General features: G+C 45.5%; 1 long non-coding RNA gene across 3 annotated transcripts in view; it reads left to right on the plus strand.

Annotated features, from left to right (window-relative positions):
• LOC106006441 overlaps positions 1–21,013 on the plus strand; it is a 40,104-nt gene extending 19,091 nt beyond the window's left edge. For 2 of the 3 annotated variants that reach the window (XR_006604084.1, XR_006604083.1), the window contains exons 3-5: positions 18,253–18,449; positions 19,558–19,642; positions 20,544–21,013. This is a non-coding gene — a long non-coding RNA (uncharacterized LOC106006441). Of the gene's footprint in view, positions 1–16,540; positions 16,701–18,252; positions 18,450–19,557; positions 19,643–20,543 lie in introns of all 3 variants that reach the window. The other variant, XR_001180475.2, reaches the window with a different exon arrangement.
• Positions 21,014–24,919: the final 3,906 nt, after the last annotated feature.

The raw sequence follows: 24,919 nt of genomic DNA on the forward strand, positions 1-24,919 counted from the left end.
TCAAGATCTGAGCCGAAGGCAGATGCTTAAACAACTGAGCCACCCAGGCATCCCTCTAGGCTCTTTTTATCAGGAAAAATCGTATTTGCATTAGCATGAATTTCATTACACAAAAACTTGCATTTGCATGTGGACCAAGTAAAAAAGGAATTTTTTTTTAGTAGCATTAATTTTCAAGTTAAAAATTAACAAAGAAATAGTATTGGAGTGTACTGCCATCTTCTTGTTTCCCTATAATTAAAAATATGTAATATAATTGTGATGAAATTTTGGATTTTATGTCATATAAGCACATGAGTGTGTTTGTGTAGATGGGTTTATCTGTGGGCTCCCACATACATACCCACATGTACACACATTCACTTTCGGCTCCCCTCTTTTCCTCTGATCACTTTATGGTGCAGACTCCTCTCTTCTTCCTTCTTCAGGTTGCTAATGGGCAGTGGGAGAGTGAGGAGAAGCACTATCCCTCTCTCTGGGGCTGACCTCACTTTGCACCAGTGTTTTGATGTCCCAAGGGGAGCTTGAGAAACAGCACCTGGAAGTTTCAAAGGGCGATGTTGCCCTTCAAGTTCGCATTGAATGAAGAGGAACTCTGACTCCGCCCTACGTCTTCTTGATGCCTCAGGACATGGCAGCCCTCAAAGCCTGTAGTTCTTCCTTCTGGGTATCATTAGGTACTAGAGGGGACAATTTGATCTTTTTTATTTTGCCTCCCTCACCCTGGCAACCCCTCCTTGCTCACATTCAGAATTTTAGAACAAAGTGAATAAAGCTCTTTGGGAAATATATTATGTGTTGGGAAGAATGACTAACACTTTTTTTTTTTTTTAAAACAGGGTTATGGAGGCACAATTTACATACCATAAAATTTATCCATTTTTAAGCGTAGAGTTGAATGAGTTCAGCAAACTTATATAGTTGTACAACCATCCCTATGCTCAGTTTTAGAACATTTTCATCACACAAAGTCTCCTGGTGCCCAGCTTAAAGTCAGCCTCCTCAGTCACCTGTAGGCTCAGTCAACCACTGATCTACTTTGTTTCTATAGATTTTTCCTCATTAGAAATATCATGTAAATGGGATCACATAACGTTTAGCCTGATTTTTTTGAGATTCACCCATGTTGTTTCAGGTAACAGTGCTTTGTTCCTTTTCATTGCTGAATAGAACTATTCCATTTTACAGCTATACTACATGACATTTATCCTTTCATTGGTTGATGGTTGGTTGGTACATGAGTATTCCAATGTCTGTTCGAGTTCTTGCTTTCACTTGTTTTGGGTATATACCTAGAAGTGGAAATGCTGGGTCACATATAATTATGAGTTTAATTTTTTTGAGGAATGGCCATACCATTTTCTGTAGCAGTGCACCATTTTACATAACCACCAGCAACGCACAGAGGTTCCAGTTTCCCTCTGTCCATGCCAACACTTGCTATTTTCTGTTTTTTAAAAAACTTGTATTTTATAATAGCCATCAGATGGGTGTAGAGCAGTATCTCATTGTGTTTGATTTGCTGATTAGTGATGTTGGGCATCTTTTCATGTGCTTATTGACCATTTGTAGATCTTCTTTGGAGAAGTGACTATTCAAGTCCTTTGCCCAGTTTTGAATTGGGTTTGTTTGTTGAGTTGTAGGAATCGCTTCTCGGCCTTTTGGCTAAGATCAAATGTTGAGTTGTAGGAGCTCTTTCTATATATTATGAATATCAATCTCTTATCAAATGTATGATTTGGTAATATTTTCTCCCCTTCTGTAAGTTCTCTTTTCACTCTGTTGATAGTGTGTATTGAGGCACAAAAGTTTTAATTATGAATGAATTAAATTTATCTATTTTTCCTTTAGTTGCTTGTGTTTTTGGTGCCATAGCCAAGGAAATGTTGCCAGATCCAATGCCATGAAGATTTCCCTCTATATTTTCTTCTAAGAGTTTTATAGATTTAGCCCTTTTGTTTAGGTTGTTGATCTGTTCTGAGTTAATTTTTGTATATGGCATAAGGTCTAACTGCATTAATTTGCATATGGATATCCAGATTTCCCATCAATGTTTGGTGGACTGTTGAATGGTTTTGGCATCTTTGTCAAAAATCATTGACCGTGTATGGTAGGGTTTATTTCTGGGCTCTGAATCCTGTTCTATTGGTCTGTATGTCTACTTTTATGTTAGTGCCACCCTGTTTTGATTGCCATAGCTTTGTAGTATGTGACAAAATCAGAATGTGTGAGAGACCTCCTCCAACATTGTTCTTCTTTTTCAAAATTGTTTTGGTTATTTTGGGTCCTCTGAGGTGCCATATGAATTTTAGGATAGATTTTTCCATTTCAGCAAAAACATTGTTGGGATTTTGATAGAGATTGTGCTGAATCTGTAGAACACTTTGAGCAGTATTGATCTCTTATTATGTCTTCTAGTCCACGAACAGGGATGTCTTTATGTTTTTGTGTCTTCTTTTTTTTTAATTAAAAATTTTTTTAAAGTAATCTCTACACTCAACATGGGACTTGAACGCACAACCCTGAGATCAAGAGTTGCATGCTCTACTGAGTGAGCCAGCAGGTGCCCCTATATTTTCTTTAATTTCTTTAAGAATGTTCTATAGCTTTCAGTATACAAGTCCTTTGCCTCCTTGGTTAAATTTATTCCTAAGTATTTTACTCTTTTTAATGTTATTGTAAACAAAATTGTTTTCTTAGTTTCTTATTTGGATTGTTCATTGTTAGTGTATGGATGTGCAACCGAGTTTTTTGTTCACCTTGTAATTTTAAGGTCTTGATCCACTATCATTTGACATCTAAAATTTCTTTTGAGAAGTCAGATACATTTTGATTCCCATTTCTTTATATGCACTTGCTCCCTTCACTTCCCACCCTGACCCATGGAATTTTTATGAATTATTTCTGTATCTTGGATGTTCTGAAATTTCACAATGGTGTTCCTTGATGTGGATCTCCCCGCTCCCCCATTCACTACACTAGTCACTCAGAGTATCCTCATGTCCTTTGGTTCTGGGAAATTTTATTTAATTTTTCCACGAATAATTTTCTTCCTATAAATGTTTCTCTTCTATATTTATTAAATTCTTATTATTTGGATTTTCATCCAGATATTCATATGTTTTCCATCTCTCTTTTGTACTCTATTGTCGTTTAGTTTTAATTTATAGGAGATTTCCTTAACTTTTAATTTTAGTTCTTTTGAATAATGTTATTTTGGTTCTCAATTTTAATTTCCAAGAGTTCTTTCTTATTTTCAAGCGGGGCCTTTCGAATAGCATGTTACTTTTGCTTTATGGTTGAAAAATCATCTCTCTTGAGGATATTATTGTTTGGTCTACTTTTTTTCCCAGATTCTTTCACTCATGTTTGTGTTTGATTGTATCTTCTTTGAGAAGGATTTCCTTAAGGCTCTGATGATCCTTGGCTCTGTTCACACTTAAGTGGAGGCTGTTTGTGAGGAGGGGGTGGGACTTCACTGGGGAGGGTGCAGATCAGGTTGCCATGACCCTTTGCACCACATCGCTCCGGTGTTGGTATGTGGGGGGTCTTTTTTCCCTACTGGAGAAGTGTCATCTAGTCTCCTGCTTCAGAGTTCTGTTGGTGTGTGTCCGGGTGTCTTTGATGGCTTACCTTGTAGAAACTGCAGCAAAGGGTGGAGGGTCTTTTGTCTCACCAGATAAGAAGTAGACGTTCACCTAATTCCCCTATTTTTACTCTGTCCCTAGCCCCTGTCCTTTGATGACCCCATCTTCCTGAATTCAGACCACTTTGGTGAAATTGTTCTTTTTTTAGAGAAAAAAATCCTGGTTTTCTTGAGTATAGGGAAGCTAGATAGATGCTTGACTGCTTGTGCTGGCGAGGACTCATGGGACGTCCATTGGATCCTAATACAGACTTCCAAGGGCTTCTCTTCTTCCTGCCTTGGTTCTCATATCCATGGGTTTGTTGGGTGAAAGCTTGCACATGCCACCTCATTTGGAACATCTCGGCTTTGTATTTCATATCTGGTGAGGCAAGTCTTCTCCCACACTTCTGAATTTACTTGGCTCTTCTCAGACATTAATTTTTTTTATAGAGATATTTTTTTTTTAAAAAATCACCAAGTATTTCTATGGAATTGTACAAATCCATGCCTATTTTAGGATAATTTAATTTAGTTTCTCAAATAATCCTGTTGGGATTCTTTTTTTTTTTTTTTAAGATTTTTATTTATTTATTTGACAGAAATCACAAGTAGTCGGAGAGGCAGGCAGAGAGAGAGAGAGAGGGAAGCAGGCTCCCTGCCGAGCAGAGAGCCGGATGCGGGACTCGATCCCAGGACTCTGAGATCATGACCTGAGCCGAAGGCAGAGGCTTTAACCCACTGAGCCACCCAGGCGCCCCCTGTTGGGATTCTAATTGAATTCCTATTCATTCCTGCATCTCTAGTGCCCTCATACAGGGCCTGGATCATGTTAGGCTTTCAGAAAACCTCTGTTAAATAGAAATAAACCTCCGATCCCTGTGCCGACGCGTTCCCTATTATACCCTCCGTCTGATCTGTGTTCAGATCGCAGAGCCAGCTGGTAGCAGAAGCAGAAGAACTCAGGTGTCGTAATTCACCACTCTGTACTTTTTATACCATACTTGTCCCTGTAAAACAATTCTTAGCAGTTATACACAGTCGGGCATAAGGGCCATGCCAGTGTGAATGGAAGATGATAAAGTCATGGAAGTCAAAGTGTTTTAAAATCCCAAAGAAATATCTCTGCCTGGGTCAATCTGTCCTACTCCTAGAACAAGCTCCCATGTGGGAGGGCAGGACAGGCAGGTGACACCTCTGGGTCAGATGGGTACAGTTGTGGTGGGGCAGAGGGAATATTATCAAGCTTATTTATGTTTTCCCATAGGAAGAGCCATATTTCAATGGCATGAATATGAGTGCGAAAGTAGAATGGTTTATCTGCCACGTCTGATCCATGTGGAGTTTCAGTAATAAAGTTTATTAGTGCCCCTGATTTAATATGACACATTTCCAGTGCAAATTACTCTGAGATCATCATGTTCATAAAATATGACAGAAATCTTTTAAGTGTGAGCATAAGTTCTGAATTAATTTAATAACCCAGTCTGGAAAAAGGCATGTGGTTTAAAGCATAACATTATGCACTGAGCTCTTACGTTTCTCTTCCACTCCCCCCATGCCACTTTTGAGAAGCCTTTGTTCATGTCTCAGGTCATCTGGCCTCTTGTCAGATCTCAGGGTTTTACTTTTCAAGGAGGTTTGAAAAAGGACGTGTTAGTGGGGCCAAAGCAAGAGGGTCCGTTCCTCCTTACGTTGGGGGCTCTTGAGCACAGCTGGTTTTATTTCTTAATAGTTCCTGCCCCCAGGGGGTGGACAGGGACCAATGTGAAAGCAGTGCTTCGTCTCTATGATTTACACCCTTAAGTGGGCTGGGAGGTGGGTGGGAGAGTGAGCAGGGCACAGACGTGACATTGGAGAGCCACAGTGGTGGGGAGCATGAACACACTCCCCCGTCTTTCCAGATGGGAAAAAAATCACAGCAACAGGGCTCATGCCCCAGTCCTCGAATGCTCATAAAAACACTGCAGGTTGTGAAACATGAGTCATGGTTCTATTTATCTTGTGGCAGGGTACAAAACCAAGTGAACAAACATAATTTTCATCAAGATAGAAAATAGTAACGAAGACAAAGTATGAGCTCTTCGGTGTAGCTCAACCAACATTCGGCTTTCCATCTTGTGCACAGACCTGGGACCACCACGCCAAAGAAATCTGGAACCCGCCCTCCCTACTTCTGCTCCAATCTTTTAGGGCTTGGGATGGACTCTTGGCTCACCAACTAACTCACTTCTTGGGTGATCCTACCTTTTTGTGGGATTTTAGGATCCCCCTTTGTCCTGTCCAGATAGGCTGAGACACAGGACCAAAGGCACCCTGAGTCATCCTTAGACATGCCCTGGCGTAGTCCTCTTGTTTGTTTCCTACTTTGGCATCCAGACGGTGACTGGAAGGGCCACCTGAGGGCCTGGCGATCAGGCCTCTTTCTGACCGTGGTGCTTCCAGCCCTGAAACAGAGCAACACGCTCTAAGCAGGTTAGCCTCTTAGAGGTGGCTTCCCCGCAGCTCAGAAGAGAGGCCGTCCCGCCACCTGAATTTTGCCCAAGAGGCTCCATGGAAGGTAAATGTTCTTATTTAAGGTTCTCCTCATCACCTGCAGAAATTGCCAACAGCAGGAGTTCTAGCGGGTTTAGCAAGAGACCGCACATCATTCCTACCGGGGAGAAGCTGGAAGAACGACAATAGCCCCCTTCCACAAGACAGAGATGTTGGACGGACTTCCTTGGCCGAGGAAACCACACTCCACCACCTACGCACCTGAAAGGCCATGGTGCTGAGCCACGGCACTCTCTATGCCTCCGCCCCTGTGAACCCCCTGCTTGGCTGCTTTCTGCCTATTTCCAAAGAGTTCCCTCCTTCAGAGAGTAGTTGAAGTGCCACCTGCCCCATAAACATTTCTCGAGAAAGCAGCCAGCAAGAATGCCTTTCATTGGTCTCCAAGCATAGTTATTAACTTAACATATGGCATTTGGCCCTCGGTGATATTCCAATTAGCTCTTATCCTGTGTGTCGTTTTGTTCTTACTATTTCCTGCCATAAGTCCTGTCTGACCAGCCTGGCTCTAAATGCCAAGCCCCATTGGGGGGCTCACAGTGCTGGGGAGGGAATGAATTCACGGGAGATGATCAGGGTCTGGTTGTGGGGTGAGAGTTCTGGCGAGGGAAGTGCCAATCTTCTTGAGAAATGGGGTGTCCCTTCAGCTGGGTAGGGGCTGAGGAGCCTGGAAACAAGGAAGCGCTCTCCTGTGTTTCCCCATGCACGCCTTTGCGCCCTCCACCCTGCGGAGAAACTGACCAGCACACATTCCTTTCTCTTCTCAGGACCCCTGGCCTCCAGCCTTTTCTCCTGGCTTCCTTCTGCAACAGCACTTGGATCCCCCATGTCTTTTGTGTCAAAAACCTAAATCCTAAATCCAAAAATCAGTGCCAGGGCATCTTTTCCCTGATGCCAAAAGCTCCTTAAAGTTGCTCCATAAATATTTTTCATAATTCAATTGAGTGCCAGACTGAGAGCTGGCAGTAGGGTATCATCTCTACCTGGTGGGTGAGGCAGACACAGAAGCAGTGGCAATACCACGTGACAAGCAGGACAGTGGAAATGAGTGCAGGGGGCAGAGGTGGTCCAGAAGAGGGGTAGTGGACTCTTTCTGGAGTCAGTATGGGCGGGGGCTGGTCAGGGAAGACTTCACAAGGAAGTGGCCGATGTTTAGGTTCTGAAGAACAGCCCGGGTTCACCAGGGAGATGGCCAGGTGGGGAGGAAAAAGGTATTCCAGGGGAGGAGGACGGGGCACGGGGTTGGGAGAGGTATCCTGTGTGGTTCAGGGCTGCCGTAGCATCGGGTATGGGGAGACATGGCAAGTGAGGGACAGATGAGTCTGGAGAAGCTGGCGGGAGCTGGATCACAAGAGGTTTTTATACCAACAAGTGTGGGGTCTATAATTGTAGGACATGGGGAGGTCTTTGAGGGTTTAAGGAGAATTATGGCAGGAAGTTTGTGGAAAACTGTAAGGGAGTAGGGACCCACAAGAGAAGAAAAGGAAGAATTTCAAAAAGGAGTCATATGGCAGCAGCAAACATTCAAAGAAAGTCAGGTAACCCGAGGAACCAGGGTCCTATCCGTGGGTGTGACAGTGAGGAGATTCTGGTGTTCTCCAGGGGAACAGTTTCCATGGACAGGTAGGGGCCGAGGCAGCTGGTGGTGGACTGAGGGGTGACTGGGGGGCAGCGCAGGGAGGGCACCTGGTAAGACCAACTTGAGCTACAGGATGGTAGCTAGAGACCGCCATGGTGCTCTAGCACCATGGTGCTGGGAAAGTTTCATGGGCTGGGTCTCTATCTGCTCCCCCTCTGGAGGCCACCTGCTGCGCCCCAGTACCTGTCACAGCATCAGACGCATAAGAGATACTCAGTGATGGTGGGAAGAACGACGAAACGCCCCCCGTGCACATTTCCTGGAAAAGGCTCACGGATTCGCTCACTGAGGGTTCTTCGCTGTCCAGGGGCGTTCTGGGAAGCCGTTGAAGTCATGAGCTCTGTTCCCAATCACATGCTTTCCTGAAGCACGGAAGGCAGACAGCCAGGGTGTCAACACCTTGGGTCACACTGCATAGTGCAAAGCCTAATTTGACTTTCAGGCTGATGTCAACATTTTGTTACCTTGCTGAGAAGCCCAGCTGGAAGACCACATTAATTCACATTTGCCTGTGCTCCAGCCCTGCGGTCCGGCTCACAGCCTCCGAGCAGACCTTGAGGGATGCATTTCCGGGACAGAGGAAACCCCCTTCCTGGTATGCAGGAGTCTGGGTGCGCTCTCAGGGCTGCCTGGGAGAAGTTCCTCCAGCTCGCCTTATAGAGTAAACCCACTCAGAATCAGAGACCCAACCGTGAAAGGAAGAGCCTCTCTCCACCTGCCTTTCTCTCACCGTGAGGTGATGGCGTAGTGATGAGGACAGCATGGATGTGGGCTCCCCCGCTTAAGAACCGCCCCTTCTCAGAGTTAAGATCATTTTCCATATAGGGGTGGACACGATCGCCCAGACCAGCATGTGGGGGCACAGGATTTAAACCACTGAGCCACCCAGGTGCCCTATTCCCATCATTTTTTTATGCATCTGCCTCTATCCCTGAGCTGTGAGTTCCTCCCAGCGAGGCTCTGGGTCCTATTTAACTCAGCAGGCTCTGCGTCCAGCAGCGTGCCTGGGGCCCAGTAGGCTTGCTGACTAGACGGATGGATTTATAAACATTCCACTGCTACCATTCTTCAAGGCCCATCTCACTTTTTTTTTTTTTTTTAAACTTTGTTTTAGGGGCACCTGGGTGGCTCAGTGGGTTAAAGCCTCTGCCTTTGGCTCAGGTCATGATCCCAGGGTCGTGGGATCGAGCCCCATATTGGGCTCTCTGCTCAGCGGGGAGCCTGCTTCTTCCTCTCTCTATACCTACTTGTGATCTCTGTCAAAAAAAAAAACAAACAACTTTGTTTTATTTTTTTAGTGTTTTTAAGATTCATTTATTTATTTTAGAAAAAGAGAGTGCGAGTTGGGGAGAAAGGCAGAGGGTGAGAGAGAATTTCAAGCAGATTCCCACTGAGCACAGAGCTGGACGTGGGGCTTGATCTCACGACCTTGAGATCATGTTTTGAGCTGAAACCAAGAGTCCCTCACTTAACCGACTGAGCCACCAGGCACCCCATGGCCCACCTCACTTTCTGTGGCCTCTTGGACAATTTCCTCCAGACCAGTGATCTCTCCATTCTTACCATTTATTCAACAAACATTTATTGAGCATCTAATGTCATATTTGATGCTATGAATAAATTTGACTAGATTTCTGCCCTCAAGAAATTTTATGAATAGTTGAGAATAGAGGCAGGTTAATCAGCAGTTAAGTGAGATAGATGCTGTTACAGAGAAACAGTCACAGAATAATAAAGGCCGTTTTTAATAACCTTTGAAAATTTATTTTAGTGAAGGTTTTATCACTTTGGTGCTAGAATAAAATTTTAATGGAGCTGAATGTAAAACCCTGAATTTGCTATTCTGTTGCATCATAGATTAAACGTATTTTTTCTAAATTAGAAAATAATGTGCTCATTATAGAAATTCAGAAAAACATAAAAGTATAAAGGAGAAATAAAATTATTAACCTACACTCAGAGATAACTACTGTTAACCTTTTGGTGTATATTCTTCCAGACTATTTATCATCTCTCTATAACTGTCCTTTTTTTTTTTTTTTGAAAAACAAAACATTAAACTGGCATCCTGAAAGTTTCAGTCTTCTTTTCCTCTTTTATTATGAACACTTTATCATGAAATATTATGAAAAATATGATTATCACTAACTATGCAATATGACTGTGCCTGATTAAAATGAAAACTATTCTTATAACTCTGGCTTTTAGACTGTTTTCAATTTCTCTTTATGATAATTAACAGGAAAATCTTTGCACAAAGTCATGCGTTATTTACTTGTTTTTTTTTTTTTTTTTTTCCTTTTGGGGTATTCATCTTTTTCCTATTGATTGTATAAAGCCCCTTTACATATTAAGAGCATCTGTCTTCTGACATAGGTATTAAAAAATATATTTCCTGTTTGTCTTTTTTCTTTTAATTTTGTTTAGTATCCAGCTTGAAAGCCAGATCTTTGAGGACTTTTACTCTCTCATTGGAGAAAAGAGGAAACTAAAACCAACATATTTAAGTGATTCTCAAATGACCCTTAGGGTTGGGAGCAGAGCTTGCCTAGAACCCAGGGCTCTGGGTTCTCAACGCTTCCTTCAGGAACGCACCCCTGAGACTGGATGTCACTGTTCTTTGCTTTCCAGTGGTGCCATCTGTGTTGGATTTGCCTTCCTATATGGAGGGCAGGCATTGTGTCTTAACCTGTTCTCTCCCCCATCTGGTTCCCACCCAACTTGCTTTCCATTACTTAGCTCAATTGCTAGTGATTTGGTAGTTGTTTAGTACATCTCTGTGTTAATACACGGGCTTTTAAAATGTTTTTTATTTATTTGAGAGCAAGAGTATGAGTGGGAAGGGCAGAGAGAGGGAGAGAGGATCTGAAGCAGATTCAGTGCTGAGCTCGAGCCCAACATGGGACTCGATTTCATGACCCTGAGATCATGACTTGAAGTTGAAACCAAGAGTCAGCTGCCCAAGTAATTTCCTCACCCAAGTGTCCCCAGTACACTGTTTTTTTTTTTTTTTTAATATTTTATTTATTTATTTGAGAGAGAGACAGCAAGAGAGAGCATGAGCGAGGAGAAGGTCAGAGGGAGAAGCAGACTCCCTGTGGAGCTGGGAGCCCGATGCGGGACTCCATCCCGGGACTCCAGGATCATGACCTGAGCCCAAGGCAGTCGTCCAACCAACTGAGCCACCCAGGCGTCCCCCTGATTTTTAAAGAGTTACCAATAATAATAAAGGTATCTCTGATGCTCACAACAAATCCGTGAACAAGGCAAGACCAGCCTCACCAGCCCTGTTTTTTAGAGGAGGAAGCTGAGGACCAGAGAATTTAAGGAACTTGTTCAAGATCTTACAGCTGGACGATAGCAGAACCAGTTCTTTTGGCTTGAAACCCCTCCTTCTCTCTGCCATACTGAGCTTCTCTCCCATAGGCTCCCTTGCTCCTGCCCTACGTGGGACAAAAGGCTGGCTGTTGTTTTTGATGCTCGGATGGGTTGAAGAGGTAAAAGCTGGAGGCCCACTGGTCACCCCTGTCCATACAGGGAACCAGGATCATGGAGCTAGGTGTCGACTGAGTTTCCATATTGAAAAATCTGAAACCCATAAAGAGGAGCCAACTTCATGGATATAAAACCTTCATTTTATTATTTATTTTTTTAAAAAAGATTTTATGTATTTATTTAAGAGAGAGAGCGAGCACGATGGGAGCCAAAGGCAGATGTTCAACCAACCGAGCCATGCAGGTGCCCCTAAAACCTTCTTTAAATAGTTGCTCTCTGTTCTCCCCTTCACCAGCCCCTGGCACCACTAATCTCTTTTCTGTCTCTGAAGATGTACCTATTCTGGATATTTTCTGTACACGGAATCACACAGTATGTGACTTCGAGTCCAGCTTCTTTCATTTGGTGCAGGCTTTTCGAGGATTACCCATGTGGTGGCATGGGTCAGTGCTTCATTCCTTGTTATGAGCTGCCACAACTCGGTCACCATTTATCTGCGGATGCGTTGACATTTGGGTGGTTTCCACTCAGCCTGGGTTTTGAGGACAAGGATCCTCAGGCCAGAATCACTAAGTTGTCCTAAAAATCAGCCTTAGCTAGATCTTATTGGAAAAGATTCTTCTCTAGGTAAGAAGGAGGAACTTCTCTTGGCTCTTCAAGCGGGCTCCGGTGGACATTCTGAGGGCTCAGGGGAGGAGTGGAGGTGTCCCTGCAGCGAAGGGCTCCCTTTCTGGGTATTCGCAGGTCCCTGGTGTGGCCGGGCACAGCAACACGGTGGAGACTGCAGGCTCCGTCTCAGCCCAGGGCTGCCCGTCTGGTCCCCGGCAGGCAGCCACAGTCTTTTCTCCCCTCCACTTCGTTAACAGCTTCAATTAGCCCAGGACCGGGAGATGCTTCATCAGCTGCCTCGATCAGCAGCCAAATAAAGCCGTCACGTTTATGAACTGCCCAGCGAGTTCTGGGAGGAACTCTGCATATTTTACATTTAATAACTTGCCTCTCGTTTTTATTTATAATGTTAATAATGATTTGGGGGGTGCTCTGGGAGAGCACAGGAAGAAATCGAGAGAGACTTTGACACAGATGGTGGGACCTGGGGCAGAGGGGTGATGGCTCTTAGCTCTGTTATCCTGCTCCTGACCCAGGCTCCCTGCAGGTGTGAGGGGCAACACTTGCCCCCCCCCCCACGACCCTTGCATGTGCTTGGCAGCCTCTTTGGGCCTGCTCTTGCTGTCTCCATGCTCTGATGTGGGACCCAGGGGCGCTCTGCTCTTACGGGCTGGCCTGTATTGCGAGCTCCTTCTCCCCCTGTTTCCCACCTCAGACCTGTCTTGCTAGTCTCTCCTATGGCCTGTCCATGGGTGGAACAGGTGTCAGACTGGGTGAAGGAAATAGGATTTGCCCTAGGAAATCTTTCACAGGGTGCCTGTGTTTTTGGAAAGTCCCTTAGCGTCTTTCCAAATGAGTATTCTAGTGATTCCTTTTTCCGGATATGAGAAAAAGGTCCGGGGGTGCTAAGTGACCATCCCAGGGGACTGGCTGGTGAGCTGTCACACTGGGCGGCAGAGGGTGTGTGCAGATTGTGAAGGAGAGGGCCGTGGGATGGTCAGGAAGCTTGGCCTCTTAGATCTGCCCAGCCTGGGTTCAGTTCCCAGCTCTGTCTCTCTGTATGACCTTGGGCAAATTATTTTCTTCTCTGAGTCTGAGGATATTCCTCTGAGCCATTGGGAAAATCAGAATCTCCATCTCACAGGTGATCTCACAGGTGCTGGGTGATTTACCCAAGATCATGTTTGTGAAAGATTTTGTAAACTGCAAGTTGCCTTACAGATTGTAATTATTGATTGCCTTCTACTGGGAAGCTCCCTCTGGCGCGTGGCCTTGTTGGGTAGACTCTAGAGAAGGGGTTTGTAACTTCTTTCAGAAAGGGCTAGTTAGTAATGATGTTAGGCGTGGCATACCTCACGGTTTCTGGCAGAAAGACTCACCTGGGCAGGTGTAGCTGAAAACAGCCTTTGACAATATATAATCTATATAATCGAATGGGTGTGGCTCTGGGCTCCTGAAACTTTATTTACAAACAAAGGCTGTAGCCAGATTTGTCCTGCAGGTTCTAGCTTGTCAACCTCTGCTCCAAAGAGGCATGTCCTCAGAGCTGGGAGCCCTGAATTCAAGAAGGCAGAATTTTCTGGAAGGGATACTTGCAAGAACCGCCCACCCCCCACTGTGTAGTTCAGTTTCTTCACAAGAGCATTTTTTTTTTTTTTAACCTGCAGATTTTCCTTACCAAGAATAGAGTGTTCAAAGCTCAATTATCCTTGTCGTCATGTGGGTTCCTCCAAAGGGAATTGCACAGACCTGGTCTTCATACTTTCCAGAGCTTGGCTCCGCCTCTGCGTAGAGAGAAGGAAATAATTGTATCCACCTCGGCTGCCTTCATCTGTGATGAGTGAGGAAATGCCTACGCACCAGAGATTTTTTGTTTGGGAAGATTGGCCTACTTTCCTCCATAGCTGGCTCTTGCCTGGAAGTTTCCGTGGCTATTGTCCTGGAGGATGAGGGGGGGAGCAAAGGGCAAGGAAGAAGAATCTAGAAAATGCCAGCGATAGGGCAGAAGGTCGGCCAGTTACTTTGTGCTTGGTGTCCCCCAGACACCAGATCTAATCTTCTCGGCCACATTTCAAGGTAGACTGTGGTTGCCATCTTACAGGTGGAGAGCAGAGACCCAGACAGGTTGGTTACTGCTCACAGGAGTGGGAGGGACGGGGAATGTAGATTCAGTTCGGTTTTATCTGATTCTCAGGCCTGTCATCTTCCCACTACGCCTCATGGCGACGCAGATTTATTGGGTCTGCAAAACTCATCAGAAATGCGTCCACCTGCTTCTTGCACGCCCTCTTCCTGCGGGGCAAACATGAGATGGGGAGTGGTCGACTGGGGAACAGGGTGCCCTGAAAACCAGGAATCCCCGAGTCCGAGCCCTTGCTCTTAAATCGCCTTTTGACCTTGGGCAAGTCACAGACACTTGCTGGGCCTCAGTTTCCTTATCTGGGTCCTGAGGTAGTCTTACCGGCCCTGTCCAGCTCTGTGATTCTCAGCTTTTCTGCAGATTGCCGGTGGCGGCCAATACATTTTGTTTTTCCCCCCGTCTGACCGCTCGGCAGAAGGGAGGGAGGGAGGGAGGAGGCAGCAGGAAAGCAAGGTCAATCAATTCTAGCCCAGACCAAAGCCTAAGAGATAGGGCGTGGCATGCTGAAGGATGATGGCTGGCAAAAATCATTAGAAGCATCTTTCAACAATCTATATGCCGTTATCGATCTTGTTATAGATCATCTTCCATTCCTCCCCTACCTTTCTTTCTCTTTCTTTTTTTTTTTTTTTCCCCAAGATCTTCTGGATCAATACAGCAAGTGCATTGAGACTGTAGCAACACATTTAAAACCTTATAAAAGGTTATTTAGTTGCTAACAGTGCAGTGGTTTCTGCAAAGCCTGCCAAAAGGTTACAGCTTTTTGGGGATCATAAATTACAGACGACAGGAAAAAAGTAAGTGCGGTTTTCTTTATTGTCTCGATGATGGATGGACTCCTGAACAAGGCAGAAAATACATCATATCACCTTTAATGGGTGTGCATTTCTGCAGCCATAACTCACAATTTTAAAATAGAGAATGGTGAAATATGGCGTTGTATATTCCACTTGTGACATATTTATGAGTCCTTGCCTTCTTATAAATACAGTGATTGCTATTTCAAAGCACCATGTCAGGTATGAGCTGAGCACAAACAGCTGGCGCGGCTGAAAAATTATAGCCAGAGTGGACGTTTTCAAAAACTCTCTCTCACAGCAGTAAATTTACAGTGTTTGCACTAACTGTTATTAAAACCAAATCCATATCTTGGCAACAGGAATCCATTGCTCAGTAACAGCTGGAGTGACAGTGTGCCCCAGCAGCTGGGGTGAGCTCTAAACTTGGCCGTGGTGCACACGGAGGAGGGAAGGTCATGGGGGTTCAGAGGGAGATGGCAGCGGGGCTGAGGGGGGGGCGCTCTGTGGCTCCCGGGTCCAGAGCCCAGGCTGGGGCCCCTTTGGGTCTGCCTCTGTCTCCTGTCTGAACGTGGTATGTAGGCTTGCTGCTTCCAGCTCTTTCCCCTGCTGGCCTGACCAGGGAGCCTCTCCCAAGAGTTTTCTGACTAGCACTTTGTGCCACTCATCCCTGTTCCTCCTCGCTCTCTCTCTCCACTGGGTGAGTCATGCTGGTGTCTGGAAAGGCAAGCAACTGGGCCCAAACCAGGGACACGCTCTGTGCACAGCCTGAGGAGGGGAAAGACAAAGGGCAGGGTCCGGAGCGGGGTGGGGTGGGGGGAATTGCACGGGGGAGGTGGGGGTGCAAATGGGTTGTGGGTAAAAAAAAAAAAAACACACAGCAACCTGAAGGCCAGATGGTCTACGCTGTCTAACCATTTTCAATTCAACCAAAATGTGGCCGGCCCCAATTATGAGCTTGGCTTAATTTGGATGGCTGGAAATACCGAAAAATGAAGAGGACATCATTTTCACTTTCAGGAAGCTTACGGTCTACAGACTGCCTGAGACTCAGCTACTGATACTATGCCTCGCATGCTTTTGGGTTTTATGCTTCCCCAGTTCTTTTCTTCATTGATGTTCTATTTGGCTATTTCAAGAAACTAAGAAAATGTACAAGTGCATGGGCTAAACTCCAAATATTAAATAAAAGGAGATGGTCTCTAAAGAGTACATACTGAGGATTCAACTTAGATGAAGTTTACAAACAGGCAATACTAATCTGTGGGGAAAGAAGTCAGAATAGTGCTTCTTTTCATCTGCAGGGTTGGGAGGGACATGTGTGAACCTGGAGGTAAGGAACCCAGAGGTTCTGCTCTGTGCACAGTGGGTACGTGGGGTGCCCTGTTTCTGGCTCCCATGATGGCCATCCATCTCCAGAGAATGAGGTTTGAAAACCAATGGTCCAGTGATTTCCAACTCTGGCTTTGGCAGCCTATTCAGAATTATCATATTGTTATGAAGGGGTAGGTGTAAAATTCACACAAAGATCTGGGATTAATTGTCTATGCTCATTCATTTATTCATTCATTCTTTCTTTCCACATTTGCTGAGATCCTTCCGTTTGCTGGAAGGATGTATTTGCTACAAATGTGCAGGAGGCTGAGTCTTGAAGGTGGCCATGATGTGGTCCCTGTTTTCAGGAATCTGCAGAAGAGTGGGGTGGGCCCTCTGTTCATGTTGGCTGTGAGGACAGATGAATTCTGCTGGAACAGGGTGGAAGAGGACCTTGTGAATGGGGTGATGTTGACTCAAGATCATGAAGGACAAGTAAAGTTCACCGGGGACAACACTGAGGGGAAGGTAATGGGAGGAACAGAGTCCAGGGTGCTGGGAGCATCGTTGGTGAGGGAAGGGGGCCTGTGAAACGTAGGGTGGGGCCATCTTTTGGGAGATGCTCACTGTCTCCTTAAGGATTAGGCTCTACCCTGTCAGCGAGAGAAGTCCTAGAAAGTTTGGCACAGGGGCTAGACATCGTCTGGTCTGGCCGAGCTAGCTGCCCCTGCAGCACCTGGGAGTGAGGGACAGTGGAGATGGGCAGAGAGCTGTCCCCATGAGGAACTTCTGAGCAGTGGTGATCTCAGGGGAGGCCGCAAGCCCTGAGATCGTCTACACAACCAAATAACAATCAAACAACAACCACTATTCAAAAAGTTTGGGAACTATTGGGAGGTTCAATCCAATATTGCTACCTACCCATATCTTCTTCCCCAGGGATGGGGAACTCATTGATTTTAAGAAAAATGTCTGTTCACTCATAAAACAAATACTTGCTTCTTGTAAGTATTTGATGAATATAAGATGAATATAAGAATAAGTTTGAGATATGCTCAAGGCTAACTCTGGCCTTGGTATTTGGTCCAAATCTGATATTTGGTGTCAGCTTTGGACTTGGCCTTTGGAGGCCCGATAGTAGATGTCAACTGCAAAGTCATTTCTGGCATCCCCGACCCTGTGTGTGATCAGCGGTTGGGGGATTGCGTTGTCTCTAAACCCAACAACAGTGGTGCTAGGAACAAGGTGTGGCATTCATATTTATTAATAGTGATGCTCTTGTTTTGCAAGAGAGGCAAGCCCTCTAGATGCAACCTGGAGTGGGAATCCCTTTTGTGCTTTTTATGTTGAAATATTGATCAGTTGAAGTACAAATGTGCATTTATTATCGTAAGAGCCAAGTGCTACGGTAACCATGAAAATGAAAGTTGTTAATTGTATGCACGAATTTATAAACTTTCCAATAGTTAAATAAATAGGGGAAGAGCTGACACTTCCTGTGCAGGGTAGGAGACAATAGGCTAGCTAGATGATTTGGGGGAAAACAAACAAACAAACATTATATTCTTATATCCTTTGGGGAACCAGCAATTTTATGAAAATGTACAAAATAACAAGACAAAAAAGTCAGTTAGTGTTATGACCTGAATGTTTGCATTCTGCCCCCCCCAAATTTATACACAGAGACCATGACCCCCAGTGTGGTGGTATTTAGAGGTGAGGCTTTTGGGAGGTCCGTGGGGTCACCAGGTTGGGGCCTCATGTTGGGATGAGCACCCCAGTTCTCTCTTGGTGCTGAGTGAGGACACTGCAAGGGGGGGTTGCTGTCTGCAAACCAAAAGAGGACCTTCTAAGACCCAAGATCTGCTGGCACCTCGCTCTTGGTCTTCAGCCTCTAGAACCGTGAGAAAGAAATGTTTGTTGTATAAGTCTAGGGTAATTTGTGATAGCAGTTGATAAAGAAAATTAGATTGTCTTTAAGTCTCATTTTTTGGAATTATTTGTTGTAATACCATTCATGACATTACACAAAACAACCTTTCAGAACAGCTTTAACTGGAAATGTTTATTTTTCTTGAAGCCACGAATCTCTCCAGAAAAAGCCTGATCTGAGAAGGCAGCGTGTTTTGTGAGGATGAACAAGGGATAGGACGGCCGCTTTACCACCTTAACGTTCAAAAGGAGGAAACACGCCAAAATCACGGAGAGCATCTGTGATCCACGATCCTTGATGCAGACATAGCAGAGAGTACGAGAAGAACGAAGAAAAAGAGAAAAGTAAGATGCTCTCTTCGAAGCATTTTGCTTTTCATCTACCTCAGTTGAAAGTGACCGTCTCCTCAGTGACAAAAATGGTCAAGTGACGGGTTAGCAGACATCCCTCTAAGCTGATGGGCCAGAAATAGGCTTTCTGCATTCCATGAGAGCCCTTGAAATTTCATGGCAGTCTTAATCAAAATTGGGATAAAGCTGTAACATAAAATTATGTGTAGGGTTTGGCCTGAATTTTAACCCTTTGACTGCTTGGCATTTGGGTAGAATATACCTCTAGATATAATGCACCTCCAGATATAAATTGAAAATCTTTTCTGTCCCCAGCACCTAGGTAACCAATGAATCTAGTGTGTTTTCTTTCAGATATGTGAAATGTAGTCATAATTTTTTTTTGGCACCACAATGGGGATGTACCATAGTTACTACTGTCCAATAATTGGCTATTTACCGCTTAGTGATCTCATCTACACATCTTTCCATGAGATTGCATATAGCTCTATTTTATGTTTGGTAATGACTGCCTATATTCCAATAAATAGATGTGGCATTATTTATTTAACCGAACTCCAGTTAAAGAACATTCAGGCCATTCCTAATTTTTATCCATTGGAAGGAAAGTTGCAATAAACATTTTTGTACAGTATTTTGTAAGTACTAAATTATTTCCTTTATATATATATATATGGGTGTGTGTATATATATATGCATACATACATATAATTTTTGGTATGTCTTGCCATATTGTCTTCTAGAAATATTGTATCAATTAATATTTCCGCCCACAGTGTTTATATATAAGAAGACTGTTTCCCTCACCAACACTGAGCCTCATTTGCCTTTTGAATCTTTGCCAACGTGTTATATGAAAAATGGTCTCTTGATATTTTAATATGCATCTTTTATTATTAGTGAGCTGGAACATCTTTCTGTATGTTTTTGCATTGATTACTTTTAATCACAGAGGAAATGATGTCATCCTAAGTGAAGAAGAAAACACCGACCTATGGGGATGATTGTCTAGCTGTGTAGGCTTCTCCGTAGATGACATGTGTGGGGGATACTTTGTACTGCTCCTTACAGCAGGCAAATCACTCTCGGTTCCTAATTTCAGGAATGTTCAGGAACATTCTCAGGTGCAAAAGGACGGAGCTCTGAAGAGTTGGATTGGCCTAACTGATTGGCCCAAGACATTACAGGTAAAAAAGTAGATCTGGGGTTTGATAGATTTTTCTAGAATTCAATCAATCTTCATTCCACTTGACCCCACTGTGTCTGCTACCGACAAGTTCAGATCCAGATTCTTGGGCTAACAGTTCCTAAATAGTGACCATTGCTTTCCTTATCGAGCACAGCCCTGTAAACACATTAGCTCACTGACCCCTCGTGACAAGCCTGTGAAGGAAGAGCAGGTGCTTATCCACATGCACAGATGGGATGCTGACCATGGGCACCACACCCGAGGAAACAACCTCTCTATGACTGCCATTGAGTCCCCCCCCCCCCCCACCACCACTGCAGGGCACTGTGTGAGGCTGTGATGTTTATTCCAGGGAGACAAGGCTGTGAATTTGGGCTGAGCGAGGGCAGGTGTCGGCACTACGGGCAAGACAATTCTCAGCGCGGTATTGTCTCCTGCATTGCTGGAGGGTTCACATCCCTGCTGCTTTCTCTCTAAATGCCAGTCGCATCCCTCAACCCAGACTCTGCTCCCCAAATTTCCAAATGGCCCCAGGAGGGTATGGCACACCTCTGCTTGAGAACCCCGGACCAGGGGACCCCTGCTGGATGGTGGTTCATGTTTCTGTTGGCTGATGGATTTGTGCTGTGTCTGGTAGGACTGTGAGGTTTAGGCTGAAGCCCTGGCACAGGCTAGGGTTTGAAGAATGTTCAGCACAGGTAACGTGGTATTTCTGGGCCTTCCTTTGAGGCTGATGGTCGGTTGCCCCCAGAGCCGCTGATGTAGCCCCCGTCTGCAGACAGTCAATAAACATCAACACCTGCTCCAGACAGACGGCTGCGTGTCTGCCGTTCTGGGCTGGACTCTAGCTCACAGCAACTACTTTCCCAGGTCTGGATTTTTCTTCTTTTTGATTGCAGAGGCAGAAGCAGGCAGTGGAATCACCAGCCCACGGTTACCTTGCTATAGGGAGGACTTTCAAAGGGTTGGAACCCAAGCTCCGTGGTTTGGCTCCTTTGAAAGCCAGCCTTTCCCGGTTCTCCTGACCACGGGAGCAGGCCCACTAGTTCAACGGGGCCTCGTCTGCCAAGTCCGTGGCATGCCCAGGGCTGCTGGGTGAGTTCATGCTCCATCCCGGAAGGGTCGGGGCCTCTGGGACGCAATCAGAACTCCAGGAAACTCGGCGCAGGAAAGGCTACTTGGGGTTTGGCTCCTGGCCTGGCCAACCCCAGCCAGCCGGCCATGCCCAGCCAACGGACTCCGTGGGCAGACTTTTCAGAGTTGTGCGGACAGCCCAGTAGCAGCGATATTGAAAACATTGCCTTGGGGCGCCTGGGTGGCTCAGTCAAATGTCTCTCTGTCAAATAAATAACATATTTAAAAAACAAAAAACAAAAAACATTGCCTGTCTCCAATTTGCCCCGCGAAGAAAGCTGGTCTTGGGCGGTCAGACCATGTGTGCCACAAAAGGTAATCCTGAAAACGGGATGTCCTTGACAGCAGCTGGCTTTGAAACACAAGGCAGAGTGTTTGGAGTTCCCCTTCTTCAACCATGTAAATGGCAGTGTCTTTCACCTTAGTTGTTGTTTAGGGCTAGACTGGGAACAAGAAAGTCCACTGTTAAAAAGCAATTGCTTTTTGCATTGATCCACACACCACATATTATAAATTCCCCGTAGGCCTCCCTTGTCCCAGGGTGGGCTCCTGCCACTGGAGGGTGCGTGGTGATGGGGGGGGGGGAGTGGGAGGGAATTCTTCACGGGCTCCTGGTGGTTTTGCTTTTCTGTTGCTGGGAGAAACCTGGGCAGAGAATTTTCTGGTCTGAGACACTACTTAGTCGGCTTCTCCTTGGCAGGGCTCTGAGGTGTTCTGGGGGAGCGGTGGGGAACTCATGGGACCTTCCCATCCCTTTCCTGGACAGGACTTCATCCTGGACCTGTGGCGTGTGTGTGCTCACTGCCCATGTTCTGGGACATGCTTTCCAACTGGCATGCCCTGTGGCTTCACGGGAGTCAGCCCGGGAGCATGGTGGGGCCTTTAGTAGCTGTGGATATTGGCATTCTGGGAACAGCATTTGCGTCTACTGAGAGAAGTAACAAGGGATGTGAGGGTTACATTCTTTATGCAGATCCCACTCGCTCTCCAATCACTTTGCAATGTTCTTAATGCAGAGCAGGGGGGCCACCAAACTGGGTCAGTCCCCTGAAGGGGTTAAACCTTACTGACTCAGAGGGTGGACCAAGGGACACTCTGTCCAAGCGCAGCGCGTTACGGATACACGGGCGCTCTGCAAAAAGCCACCGATGTTCAGTATGGAAACAGCCAGATGTGGGCTAATGTGTCCCTCTGTTGGGTGTCTCGGAACCCTATTGCTCTCTCGCTCCAAGGCTTCTCGAGAAGCAGTGATGACACATTGCAGGTGTTTCCACTGAGCAGGACATGGTTTATGGTGTGGAGTGTGGTGGGGTGGAAAGAGCCTGGGATTTGGACTCAGCCAACCCGAGACCAATACCAGGAGGAGACCACTTAGCCATTTGGCAAATGGCCCGGGTTTTTATTCTCTCGGTGGGGGTGGTGGTGGTGGTGGTGGTGGTGAATAACACCTTTCCTGAAAGGACTGCCTAGAGAATCAAGAGAGACACGTGAAGAGTCTTCAGAACCTGTAAAATGCTCTCCATGTGTCGTCTTTATCATTCTCTGCTCTTAGAAGATGAATTTAAAAGTCTCTTTCAACTGCAATAAATTCCGTGATATTAAGCTCTTCTTGGGACAAAGCTTTCTGTTCTTTTTTCCCCACGAGACACGACAAACTCAAGAGGAGCATGGAGTCCGGGAGCAACCCAGTGAGTGAATGCTTTGTCCTGTTTTGATTCTTTGCAGTTTTACATTTTTTCTCTCTCTTTTCTCCTTTTATTTTTGTTTTAAGTTGAACCTAACCGATCCTTAAAGCGACAGAGGCTCTGGGAAGAGCAGTCCTGGGCTGTGTCCCGGCCGCCATCATCAGACATGAGGTCAGCAACCCAGCAGCTGTCTGGGCAGGCTGTTGGAAGGGGGGCCGCCTGGGTTTGGGACCTTCTTGATGAGGTGTTGCTGCAGGAATGACTTATATACGCAAGGCAAAAAGATTGAGTGTTGAGTTTGGCTAATGCCCGCTAGAGAGCTGTCATTACATCAAGGTTAGTTCACCACTCAAAGGATGTCTTGAATATCAATTGTTTCTTCTTTCTGTGAGGTGGGAGGCATGTTTCATCAGTCTTGCCCGGAAAGGGGGTGGGGTTGAGGCTTTGCTATATAGTGGGAAATGGAGTGTCATAGAAAGACTATTGACCTTGGAGTCTTAAAGTCTGGGTGGCCTTGCACACCACTAATGACCTGTGTGACTTTGTGGAAATTACTTTACCTCTCTGGTCCACAGGAGTCATATACACGTATGGGAGATGATACTATTTGGGGACAGTTATGTGCATCACATTGTACAGTAATTACCTTTGTAAACAATGAATATTCAAAAAATTGATGCATAATATCCATTCATAAGACTGCCCAGAGTGTAAGCATAGAGCTCCTTGAACTCTGCCAACGTGAACCCACTCATGTAACTACCACCCAGATGAGGAATTATGGTATCCCCAGATGCTCAGAATCCACTCTTTGCCCTTTCTCTGCCACTCCCCAGCCTCCTCCTCCAAAAGGACCACGATCCTGTCTCCTAACACCATAGATGAGTTTTGCCTGTTGTTGTACTTTAGGAAGTGAAATCATACGACATGTACTTTCTGGTGTCTGGCTTGTTCGGCTTGTGAGAGTCATCCCTGTTGCTGCCCGTCACCGTAGCGGATCTGTTTGCATTGCTATATACTATTTCACGGTACGATTATAGCCCAAGTGTGTCCACCAGTTGCTGATGGAGATTTCGGTCATTTCTAGTTTTTGGCACTTCCACCTGGAGTTCTGTTGCCTGGATCTCTGTCTAGCATACACCTAAGGGTGGAATTGCCAAGTCCTATAGAAAGTATGTGGCTCTGCTTTCATAGGTATCATCACGGAGCTTTACGTGATGGGTGCCTTAACTTCCTCTCTCAGCACCAGTGCGCCAGCTTCCGCCTCTGCCGTCTTCCCACACTTGGTCCCCGCGGTTGTTTCGTTTTGCTCTTCTGATGAAGCACAGCGCAGTCTCACGGTGTTTTCTTGTTCTCATTTCCCTGGTGGCTGCTGAGGTGAAGCACATTTCTGTACACTCCTAAGCCATTTAAAAATCCTCTTTCATAAAGTGCTTGTTTAAGTCTTTTGGTCATTTTTCTGTCGCACTTAGAAAAATCTGCAAGAGTTCTTCTTATATTTTAACTGCAGTATATTGTTAGATATATTTATTGTATGTGCCTTCCTCCTACTCTGTAGCTTGCATTTTAACTCTCTATTATATTATCACGGACAGAAGTTTTTAATTTTAACATAGTTGAATATATCAACAATTTTATTGTTCATGCCTTTTTCTGTGTTGGGGTGTGAGATGAGTATCCCGGGGAAGACTCGAGGTAGCAGCATGCCTGTCTGGACACCCTCAGTCCAATCCCAAGGTGCTTGCAGAGCACCCTTGAGCTTGAAGGTTAAGATAGGTCCTGGTTGATTTGCAGAAAGTACTGGTGGATCAAGGCTCATGACTGGAATCAGGGACTCACTTAAGGGTTCCCAGGACTTATGATTTCCAGGGACCATGTTATTTGTTTTGGCCTGATTATGGGAAGAGAGAGCCTTAGTTGGCACTTTCCAGAAGACTGTGTTTCTAGAACCTCTGTGGAAATAAAATCTCTGACTCAGTGTATGGTCTTTGGTCTAGGAATTAGACACGGGAGCTTCTTCTTCTTCTTTTTTTTTTTTTTTTGAAGATTTTATTTATTTATTTGACAGACAGAGATCACAAGTAGGCAGAGAGGCAGACAGAGAGAGAGGAGGAAGCGGCTCCCTGCTGAGCAGAGAATCCAATTCGGGGCTCGATCCCAGGGCTCTGGGATCATGACCTGAGCCAAAGGCAGAGGCTTTAACCCACTGAGCCACCCAGGTGCTCCTAGACACAGGAGCTTATTATTGGCTCAGATTCCCTTTCAGGGGATCTATGGTCCTCCCAACGCCTTGCTGAGTGAGTCGGGTTCATGTGATCCTGCTTTCCCCACCACTGCTGATTGGGAGCCAGGAGTAGCCTGACTATGGGCTGGTCAGAGAACAATCAATGGCTTATGTGGATCCGGACACGATGTGCTTCTCAGCCAGTATGATTCCCCCTTTGGGGAATCTGAAC

This window comes from Mustela putorius, unplaced genomic scaffold (assembly GCF_011764305.1).
Source record: "Mustela putorius furo isolate JIRA1106 unplaced genomic scaffold, ASM1176430v1.1 tig00003976_pilon_pilon_pilon, whole genome shotgun sequence".
NCBI lineage: Eukaryota > Metazoa > Chordata > Mammalia > Carnivora > Mustelidae > Mustela > Mustela putorius.